The 12,072-nt window shown below is 40.0% G+C and overlaps 1 protein-coding gene across 2 annotated transcripts in view; it reads right to left on the bottom strand.

Moving 5' to 3' along the window:
• The window catches only part of HS6ST1 (heparan sulfate 6-O-sulfotransferase 1), a 196,906-nt gene that overhangs the window by 30,024 nt on the left and 154,810 nt on the right, over positions 1–12,072 (bottom strand). The window lies entirely within an intron of this gene.

Here is a 12,072-nt window from a genome sequence, read left to right as displayed (position 1 = left end):
CCTAGAGAAGGAACCATGTTGGGCAGCTAAGTACTGGCAAGCTGACAGGAAGGAAGGTAGGATGCCAAAAGAAGGTAGGATGCCAAAAGGGCAGAGTGCCCAGAAGCAAACTGGCTGAAGGAAAGCCACAAAGTAGATAGTTGAGTTCAGAAATCTGAGAGAAGAGAAGGGGAAGAGACTAGAGGCCTGATGCAAAGAGTTGGTGACAGTATGCTAAGGATTCAAGTAGGCATAAGGTCACCAAGACTAATGTTGAGATGGCCCTTAAGTGTAGCATATAAGGAACAAATTATGTGCATCTCTGAAGTGGGCAGCGAGAACCAAATGCAATGGAGTGGAGCTAAAATTCACATATTGATTTGACCTAAGCAGTCAATTCTTTGGCTTCTATCTAGAACAGCGGTTCTCAACCTGTGGGTCCCCAGATGTTGTTGGACTACAACTCCCATCATCCCTGAGCTCTGGCCTTGCTACCTAGGGGTGATGGGAGTTGTAGATCAACAACATCTGGGGACCCACAGGTTGAGAAAGGCTGATCTAGAAGTTTACAATATATTCTTCAGATATGGTTGCTCAATAGAATAGCACAGTGTGGTAAGTTTATGAATGAAATGGAGATTTAAGACAAAATTTTGTTTGGGGAGGACCTATAGTTCAGTGGTAGAACACATAACTTTGTATGCTGAAGTTCCCAGTTTCAATCCCTGGCATTTCCAGTTAAAAGGATCGGGTAGCAAGTGGTGTGGAATACCTAATTGTCAGACACTCCCACTAAATTGTCAGATATGCAAGTTCAATATATGGCTAGAAAGAAAAACTAGCTATGGCTCCACTTAGCCCTCCCAAGATATGCTCACAGGAAATATGCTTTACAATGACTTGCTGGTCTGAGCAATGGTAACTCCCTGAACCTGCATGCTCATTCTCTAGATAATTAGACTCTTTAAGAAGTTAAATCCTTCAAACTATTGTTGTAAACAGCAGCACTTGACATGGTGACCTAGGACTAAAATAATCCTGAACTCTGATCTGATTAAGCATCCAACTGCCTCAGGCTTCCACACAAAAAGCAAGAACAATGAAAAGTTTAGCAGCAACAGTACAGAGGAGAGAGGTCTTATTTCTGACCTGATAGTCTATGCTACATGGAGCTGACAGGGCATGTGGATGGGCAGGGAAGTGATCCAGAGTGTGCAAACGCCACTCAAGCAATCATTTAAATTACAGCCGCAAGCCAAGTCACTCTGAGACCTCACTCGTAAGGCTTTTATCACTTTCATCTTCCCATCTTCTACATTTTTGGGAGAGAGGTGAAAAGGAAGCAAGGGAATGATGAATGCCCAATTTGCTGGTACAACCAAGAAATCAAGCCAACTCATGAAAGTTATAGCAGGAAGTCCAAATCTCCAACTGTTATCCCATCTGTAAGAAAGAATTATTGCCTGCAACATAATTTCAGTCTCAAATGTGTATAAACACAAAGAGATAAAGATGTAGGTGTAAGACTGGGGGGTAAGTTAGTGTAATTTAATGGCACAGGCACTGGATTAGGGGAACACATCCCTCACAAAATTCACACCACAGCTTTACAAATATGCATCAACTGTCCTTTTTTGTCCCTATATTCTAAGGCAAGGCTTGATAAGCTTTATAGACTTATGGGCACATTCTGAATTTTGAGAGTGGTGGAGTGCCAGTCGCATTGTAAAGAAATTGGCTTAGGAGGTACCTGCACATTTTGCCACATAACTTTCTTTCTAGGAGGGCTAGAGACCTACTTTTAGAAAAAATGAAAGCTCAGGGCACCTGTCCAGGGAAACTACTGGAAGACTTAACATGAGCACCAGGACACCTGCGGTTGCTGGGTTGGCAACTCCTGTTTTAAGTTATGTCCTGTTTCACATTTACTTTCCAATCTGCCCATTAAAAAAATCATAGGAAGCACACAGTGGCCAAATCCTAACTGGAACATTATTTGCATCTAAAGTGCAAGGTTATTAAAACCCAAGTTGCATCATCTGTGGAGATTGATAATTAATGGGATCAAAGCGGACACAGAGATGGAGTGTAACCATTCCTTCTCTTGCTGCAGTTCAAAGAAAAATCTGTCTTCTGGAGTTGGTATTTGCTTTGAGGGAAAATCACTCATTTAGCCAAACTGGACATGGAGCCAAAGACAAAAACCTGACCAAGCCATCCTACTCAAACTGGAGGCCTCACATCACTCCTCAACATGCTCCTGGGAACCTCCTAAACGGGAAATAATTCTCCTAAAGTATCACAAATAATCCTAAATTTTGCAGCAGCCGCAGCCGCTGCCATCTATGGATAAACACAATCCAAATCAGGAATCAACTAGATGAAGCTAAAATATTAAACATTCAAATGGAATGTATTCACTCTGAGTGAATGCAGTTTGTTCCATCTTATTATTCTTGTCACTGCAAGGACATGGCTCTCCCTTTCAACATTCTGTTTCAGCTCACTAAGTCTTCTGACATTCCCTCATCAGTACCTTCAGTGTTGCCCGACCTTGATAACCTGTTTGATGCTGTTAGGTCACATGAATATGGAACTGGCAGCAGTATTTATCCATACGCAAGAGCACAGGGAGATTAATCAAGCGTGCGTTTGCCCTGACTAGAATAGCGAGTCTCTCAATTACACCTGAAGGCTCCACTGGCTCTCCCTAACAGACCTTTCTCTGATCTGTTAAGGTTAATGCTGATTTCCATACTGACCACTGAAACATTAAGGGGAGAAAATAGTACAGATGTTGAACTTCATTTACCACATGACAGACATAACATCAAGCCTTCCATGGGCAGCTGTTGCTTTGGAATAATAGCAGCAGTTCATAAGGATCCTTGGGGGAAAAAATTAAGGTTCATAAATATCATTAACAGTAGGAGGATATTAGGCTCTCTCCTTTAGACTTGAAACAACACTTGCTGAGAAAACTGTTGTCTCAAACGCACTGTACAGTGAATGTGAATAAAAACTAAGGGTGTCACACAGAGATAATCCACTGTCATGTATATTTCCTGAGGGGCTGAGGATTAACATTCACAATAAGTGGGTAGCCCAACATTTCCCACCCTTTTTGGTAAAACTGTGGTTGCTGAAAGGATACCAGACATATGTTATCATACATCAGTGCCTAAGGCACACTGCCCAGTGGTGCTTGTTTGTTTTTTTAAAAAAGAAGTTTCTAGGCTGTCCTTCATTTTGATTAAAAAAAAAATTACTTCCAGTAGCACCTTAGAGACCAACTAAGTTTGTTATTGGTATGAGCTTTCGTGTGCATGCACACTTCTTCAGATACACTGAAGAATACACACCAGTATATCTGAAGAAGTGTGCATGCACACGAAAGCTCATACCAATAACAAACTTAGTTGGTTTCTAAGGTGCTACTGGAAGGATTTTTTAAATTTTGTTTTGACTACGGCAGACCAACATGGCTACCTACCTGTAACTTCATTCTGATGGTTTCTAGAATGGTGCCTAACAGTAACAAGAGCAGCAGCAGCAGCAGCAGCAGCAGCAGCAGCAGCAATACTGTCTAATAAAACATCACATCAACATTGCTTTACAACTGAGAGGCAACTATCAAACTATGAAGTAGGCAGAGGCTGTAAAAATCAATTAGAAATGCCTGACCTGGTGCTGAAAATATTGTAATGCTGGTGCTGATCAAACTTCCTTATGGAGGAAATTCCAGAGATGGATTACTGCCACAGAAGTGGCCTTCTCTTCCAAATATGTACAACATACTTCCCCAATTATTTTTATTGAAAGAAGGGCCTCCTCTGAAGATCTTAATGCATGGTCAAACTGGTATGGGAGAATGTGCTCCTTTAAGTATTTGGGTCCTAAGCTACTGAGCTTGGAAGCAAATAGGCAGCCAAAATAATTATTTAAATATTGATGCAATATGGCTGACTGAAGCATCTGAGGCCTCATGTATAACACATTAAAGTAATCTAACTAGGAGACTATCAGACATGAATTGCTTTACAGTAATGACTACAATTGACAAACCAGCTGAATCTGGTAAAATGTACTCCACAATATCAAGGATACCTGACAGATGAAGGAGCACCCCCAAACGCCATGCCTGTTCTTCCCAGAACCAAGAACCATTAGTCAACAGTGCTTTCATTTTGTCAGGATTCAGCTTCAGTTTATTGACCCTCATCCAGCCAATTACCAAATCCTGGACAATGGTTCAGCCCATCAACAGCTTTACTTGGCTCACATGACAAAGAGAAATAGAGCTGGGTATCATCAATATACAGATCGATAGCACACCACTCCAAACCCTCAGATGACCTCACCCAGCAGCTTCATACAGATGTTAAAGAGCATGGAGGATAAGAAAGATCCTTGCAGAATCCCTTAGCTCAAATGCCATGCTCCTGTAACAAGCTTTTGGTAAAATTGCACTTTTTACACTGCTAAGCAGTACGGACACATGATAAATGGACGACTGACATGATAAAGCTATTTTTGGCCATCTCATCCCTTGCTTTTTCCTTCCAGTAGCACCTTAAAGACCAACTAAGTTAGTTCTTGGTATGAGCTTTCGTGTGCATGCACACTTCTTCAGATACACTGAAACAGAAGTTGCCAGATCCTTCTATATAGTGAGAAGGTGAGGAGGGGTATTACTCAGAAGGGTGGTGGGAATGGGTGATTGGCAGATAGCTGTGATGAGCCTGTTGACGACTCTTAACGACTGCAATAGGTCTTACAGGAAAAAGCAAGGGGTGAGAAGGTGAAAAATGGCTTTGTCATGTATAATGAGATAAGAATCCAATGTCTTTGTTCAGACCAGGTCTCTCCATGGTTTTAAGTTTGGTAAAGCTATCTGCCAATCACCCATTCCCACCACCCTTCTGAGTAATACCCCTCCCCACCTTCTCACTATATAGAAGGATCTGGCAACTTCTGTTTCAGTGTATCTGAAGAAGTGTGCATGCACACGAAAGCTCATACCAAGAACTAACTTAGTTGGTCTTTAAGGTGCTACTGGAAGGAAAAAAATTTTTTGTTTTGACTATGGCAGACCAACACGGCTACCTATCTGTAACTTGCTTTTTCCTGTAAGACCAATTGCAGTTGTTAACAGTCGTCAACAGGTTTACCACACCTACCACCCTTCTGAGTAATACCCCTCCCCACCCTCTCACTATATATAAAGGTCTTGTGTTTCAGTGTATCTGAAGAAGTGTGCATGTACACGAAAGCTCATACCAAGAACAAAGACAGTTGATCTCTAAGGTGCTACTGGACAATTTTTTTATATGAAATGTACATCCGTTATATTTTTAAAATCAGCCCCCAAATTGTTTCTGCAGCACCCAACCTTTGCACATTGCTTGACTTTGTCTTGAAATGTTTAGGAAGACAAAATACAGAGGGCCTTGACAATGCTTAAAAATAAACCAATGCACTAGCAAATTAATGCCCTTTAATATCTAGGCAGGATATTAAATGCGCATGTACTTTGAACATGAGCCAAAAGTAACTTAGAGTTCCTGACAGATCTGCCCCTGGAAATGTTATACAGATAATCAAATACAATGCAACTTTCCCAAACATATGAGTTCATGGAATATATCAAACGTCATCCCTTAAGTGCCAAACCTCACACTGGAAAGAGGCTCACATAATTAAAAAATCATCTATCTAGCCTGAACACGTGCACTTCAGCTAGATGCTCCTAATCTCATTGTCCCTCCTGCTTTCCTCTTCCTGATCATGACATTCAAGATGATTTTTAAGTTGTTTTCCACTTGATGCTAAAAATATTAGATCTATGCATAAGACTATCTGCAAATATACTTATCTTACCTGCAGCACAGTGATAGTTATGAAGCACAGAGGATGGTGATTTTAGATCCAAAGGGAGAACAAAGCCAGACCAAACATGTGGGGGGGAAAAGGGGGGGGGGAATACAGTTAGATTTTTCTTTTAATAATACCGTAAAGACAGATCCTTTAAAAAAAGTTTTAAGAAAGCTTCTGGGTTAGCGCCATCGGCTAATGGCGGATTCCCTCCGAGCTCCGGAGGGAATCGGCTCTGCAGGATCTGGGTCTTGCCGCTGCGGCGACGCGGCGACCCTCAGAAATCACAGGCGCTGAAGCCTGTGAACCTGGTGACTCGGCGGGCACCATTTGCACCCCCCGACCCGTGAAGGAGCCTTTTTAAAGGCTTCGGAACGGGGGACGGGGTGAGCGGCGTGGTGCTGAGAGTCGACTGCTTCTCCTGCGGAGTGAAGCCGCATGCCATGGTCGGAGAGCGCAACAACCCGTGAGTAATACGGAAATTGGATTTGTAAAGAATTTTTTTTTTTGAATTAGGCACGATCGGGGAAGGCGCAAACAGGAAGTCCGTCTCCCCGTCTTATAAATAATCTAAAGCAAGGACTAGCTAACTAAGGTCGAGAGAATTTCTTCTTCTTTATTGGGTAAAAGACATTAATTTCACGATTTGGCAGTATAAGTAATTTCACTGGAGGATAAGAGCTAATTTTGAGAGCTGAAGTGCCACCACCCCGACCCGGGAATGATCCGCGAGAGAGCCTGTTGAGGAGATATAGAAGAGTTTGACAGCTGTCAAATTAGCTGTCAAGAAGGAAAAAGAGAACTTTGTTTCTGCTGTCTCTGCTGGATATATTTGCTACAATTTGGTTATATTTTGTTGAAAACAAGGAAGAACTGATACAAACTAACTTGATTTTTGGATTTGAACTGGAAGGAAGATAAAGTAACCAAAATCCCTCTAGAGGGGATTTTGGGACATTACAAGAATGGCTGAAGGAGGAAAAATTCAAGCTAAATTGGACAGAGTGTTTCTTCTCTTGGGAAAGTTACAAGGCCAAATTGATGTTTTGGCTACAAATGTTGCAACTCTGGACTTAACAGTAAACAAATTCATTGAATTTGATAAGGACTTGACTCATGAAGTCCATGCAGCTGGACAAGAAGAGAAACTTGAAAGATTTGAGAGTGTGGAGAAAGAGATATATGTTGTTTCTGAGGAAAAGGAAGGAGGAGATGTAATGTTGCAGATGACAAAGGAGAGCCAGAGGCCTGACATGATGGCTACAAAGGAAAATAAGTACTGCATGATGAAAATCTGTTTTGAATTGAAGATTGAAGAATGGAGAGATCTCCTTATGTGGAGATCTGAAGACCTATGGATTACAAATTTGATTAAGGTGAAAGTTGGAGCTTTTGGGACATTTGGACTTAAAAGGAGTAAGAAACAAGATTTGGGCTCCACTTTTAAGTATGGAGGTCTGGCTGGAAGAAATATGGACCCTATCGGGACAGAGCTTCTCCGAGATCTGGTGTTTAATATTAAGGACTACCAAAAAAACCGGCAGAGAGGAATTGAGAGAGAATTAAGAGCCTCGGACGTGAGGTCTCCAGGCTGATAGTAGACTAAGACTGATGGACATTTGTTGGGGATTGAAACCGGGAAAGGGTGGGGTGGGGTTTGGGAATCCAAAGGGTGCATAATTATAATCTGTTTTTTCTATTTTGTTTTGTTATTAGTATGAAAATTGGGGAATTCGTGGAAGGGAATTTGGGTCGACTTTAGAAAAAGGTTTTAAGAATGAGCACTGATGTTTAAATACTGATGTTTATAAGTTAAAATTGGTTGTTGTTTTTTTAAATGAATTAAATATAAAAAGGTCAAAAATTGGGGACAATAACTTGTTGAATTAACAATTTGAATTGGAATATAAGAAGGGGAGGTGTGGGGAAGTCAGGGAAATATGTTATTGAAAATAAGGATTGTAAACTTTATGTGTTTTTAACTTTTTTGTTTTTTGTTTTTGTTTTATTTTTTAATGTATAAAGGTGGAAAAACTCAATAAATATCTTTAAAAAAAAAAGTTTTAAGAAAGACTTAGTCCATGAAATACAACAGCCATGAAAGACTAACACAACAAAGAGGGGCTGTTGTGAATGTGAAAAGATTTCTGCTTGTGCAAAGGTAGGAAAGGAGTTTGGCGACCTCTGGGGACAATGAAGAAAGACTTTCATGTGTTTAAAACTTTACCCATTATATTATTGGGGTGTAATGAAAAATCAGGTCTCTGGATATAAAAAAGAGAAATGAGGATAACATGGTCATTGCTTTCTCTTACACACAGTGGAGAAACTGACCTCTCCTGGGCTTGCTGGAACCTGCTAGTTGATAGAACAATCAAAATTGATTATGATTAATAGGCAAATAGCTGCAGCAGGAAGGCTTAAAAGCTTTTTGTCTTGTTGGAATGCAGATGGTCTTTTCGTTATAACAAAAGTGTATGTGGTGTGGGGGCAGGGGGAGAGGAGACAGAATATATTTTTCTTATCTTGTATAGCTAGTAAGAAATTCTTGGAGAAGCAGGACTGGGGGAGCTTGTTGTGCTGGCTAGAATCTGGAGGACATGGAAAGCTGTCATACAAGCATCCTCAGAGCTTTTTATACATGGGTTTTTAATATGGATCTACATTTTCAGTGCCTCTTCTCCAAAGGATATCCTGAGTTCCCAAGAACTAATGTTAAAGAGCATACATCTCAATATTTATCTACATGCAGTGGTACTGTGGTGTCTTGGTTAACAATTCCATGCGATGTTAATTATGGCTGTCACTATTTAATTATTACAATTACATTTTAACCAGCTGATGAACTATACAATTCTAATAAACAACACAGTGTCACAATGCAGAGGCTATTTTGACAATATTTAATGAAGCATATTCCTGCCTGCTTAAGAGAGATTGAACTGTTTACCGCTGCTCCCTTACCTGGGGATCGGACTGCCGGAGAAAAGGAACCGGCTAAGGACTGTCGCTACAAGAAGGTTAAAAAGTAACTGTTATATTGACTTTGGCTACTCTCAACTTGAAATACTTTACTTTGTTGCACAGTAAAGTTACTTGCAGGACACTATTGATCTGGATCCTTTAAAAAGAAAAAAGAATAATTGAAAGGGACTAGGAGGGCTTTTGTTTGTTTTTGGAAAGTGTGGGACCAACTTGAAGGTAAAGAATTGACTTTACGCCCTCTAGAGGACTTGTGAATAGTTTCAGCAATAAGTGGAGCTTAAAACTTGAGAATTTTTTTCTGACAGCTTAAGAGTGTGGGAATGACCTTGAGTGAAAGACTTTGTTATGGCAGATGGTAAAGAGAAAGAGGACTCACAAGAAACAACCTTGAGATCTGGTAGACAATACAAAGTCGATCTTTCTATGCAAAGAAGGGCTTCTGTATCAGGAGCCTCTGGAACTGCAGCTGTCTCAAAGGCAAAAGTGAAAATAATGTCTTCAGAAGAAGCATTTGCTAAGGTATTGGGGAAAATAAATGACTCTTTGGAGGAATTAAAAAAGCAAGGCGCAGAAACTAGAGTACAAGTTGCTGAAACAAATAAGAAAATTGAAGAAATCTCTGGGAAAATTGATTTAAATACAAAAAGTATAACTGACCTTGGGAACAAAGTGAACTCTAATGCAGAAGCAATTGGGAAACTACTGGAAGATTCATCTACAACACGAAAGATAGCTGAGGAAGCTAAAGAAATTGCAACTGCTGCCGAGGAAAAGTTTCCACCGGTTTACAGGAAACTAGATGAGTACGAGCTGGCACTCTCTATGCAGGATATGCAACGCAAGGAGAGGAACCTAAGGATCAGACTTGTGCCGGAAAAGGAAGGAGATAACTTGGTGGATTACTTAACAAAAGAATTCTCTGACTTTTGGAAGCAGGAGCCGGACAAGGAAGAATTTAAGATAGAGAGTGCATTTAGACTGGGAACAAGGCAGAGGAAGAACAGACCCAGAGATTGTTTAATAACTTTAAGGTCAAAGGAGGAGAGAGACAAAATACTGAACCTGCATTACCAAACAACCCTTCAAATTGAAGATTTTCATATTGAGATTTTTAAAGATATTCCCAAGAGTATTTTGGATGCAAGAGGTTTTTACAAGGACTTGGTGACACTGCTGAAAAGGAACTACATACCATTCAGGTGGGAGTTTCCCCAAGGCTTGTCTTTTAAATACAAGGGGAAGAAAAGAAGAATAAAGACAGTGAGTGATAAAGACAAGTTCTTGGGAGAACACGAAGAAGACCTACAGAAAGAGACGTTTCCAGGACAAGGGCATCCTTCAAGCAAGGGACCATTAGACACGGATACGGAACCACCGACAAAAGAGGAACAACAACTGGGAGCTGTAGGAGGAAAGAGTAAATAACCCCATCATGGCTCTGCAACTTTTAACCTGGAATTGTAACGGTTTAAATATTCCCAGAAAAAGAAAAAATATATTTCATGCTTTAAAGAAAGACCAATTGGACTTGATTTGTTTACAAGAGACTCATGTGACAAGAGCACATAGAAAATTATTAATAAATAAAAGATTGGGACAAGAATTTATATCCTCAGACAGAGTAAAAAAGAGAGGAGTGGTGATCTATGCAAAGGAAAATTTGCAACCGAAACAAATTTTTAAAGATGACCAAGGAAGATATTTGGCAATAGAAATTCAATCTCAAGGAGAAAAGTTTTTGATAGTGGGAATCTATGCACCAAATGAAGGGAAAGCTGAATTCTTTAAGAAGTTGCATGAGACTTTGATGGACTACATGGATTACAATTTAATTATGATGGGTGACATGAATGGAGTAGTTTCAACAAATATGGACAAAGCACAAAGACAGGTAGTTACAAAAGACGGAAGACTACCAAAAACTTTCTTTGAAATGACCGACAATATGGACTTGATCGACATTTGGAGAACAAAACACCCATTAGAAAGAGAGGGAACCTTCTTTTCTGAAGCCAAAATGACATGGACACGGATTGACCAAATTTGGGTGACTAGCAGTATGGCGCAGAACATAAAGAAAGTGGAAATCTGCCCAAAAACCTTCTCCGACCATAACGCAGTAAAGATGGTGATGAAGCAAACAACAACTGGCTCCTTCAGATGGAGAATGAATGACACCTTATTTAGAGACGAGGAGATTTGTAAGAAGGCCCAAAAAACTTTGAAAGATTATTTTGAAATTAACTTAAGGACTAAAGTAGAAAAAAGAATAGTATGGGACGCAAGTAAAGCCGTGATGAGAGGGTTTTTGATACAACAAAATACATTAAAGAAAAGAAAGCAAAATGAGAGGAAAGAGAAAATCTTGGAAAAGATAAAAGAAGGGGAAAGGAAACTAAGATTGAAGCCAAAATCGCAAGAGATTTTAAGAGAAATTAAATTATATCAAACACAATACATGGAACTGATGAATCAAGAAATAGAATGGAAAATTAAACAAATGAGACAAAAGACTTTTGAATCTGCAGACAAATGTGGCAAGTTATTGGCTTGGCAAATAAAGAAGAGACAAAAACTCAACACGGTAACAAACATAGAAGTGGAAGGAAAGAACATATGTAACCCAGTGGAAATTAGGAACTGTTTTCAGAGCTACTTTAGACAACTGTACACACAAGGGCCGCAGAAAGAAATGGATATACAACAATTCCTCGAGAAAAATGGGCTGAAAAAGATTTCGCAGGAAAGTAAGATAATTTTGAACCAGGAGATATCAGCACAAGAAATAGAAGATGCCATTCAAAGTATGACGTTGGGCAAATCTCCTGGACCGGATGGACTGACTTCCAAATATTACAAAGTTTTGAAGGAAGGGTTGATACAACCTTTGAAGGAAGTCTGCAACGAGATCATGGAGGGGAGAAGGGCACCCGACACGTGGAGAGAGGCCTACATTACACTTATACCAAAGACAGAGACTGAAAAGACTCAACTTAAGAACTACCGACCCATCTCGTTACTAAATGTGGATTACAAAATCTTTGCTGATATTTTAGCAAAGAGATTGAAAAGAGTTTTGATGGAGGAGATTCATGGGGACCAAGCGGGCTTTCTCCCGAAAAGGCATTTGTCAGATAACGTAAGGAATATAATTGACATTTTGGAGAAGTTGGAAGTGAATATAAACACTAAGGCTGTTTTGATATTTGTGGACGCCGAGAAAGCCTTTGACAA

Source organism: Podarcis raffonei, chromosome 5 (assembly GCF_027172205.1).
Source record: "Podarcis raffonei isolate rPodRaf1 chromosome 5, rPodRaf1.pri, whole genome shotgun sequence".
NCBI classification, from domain to species: Eukaryota; Metazoa; Chordata; class Lepidosauria; order Squamata; family Lacertidae; genus Podarcis; species Podarcis raffonei.
This window is presented reverse-complemented; position numbering and strand designations above follow the sequence as displayed.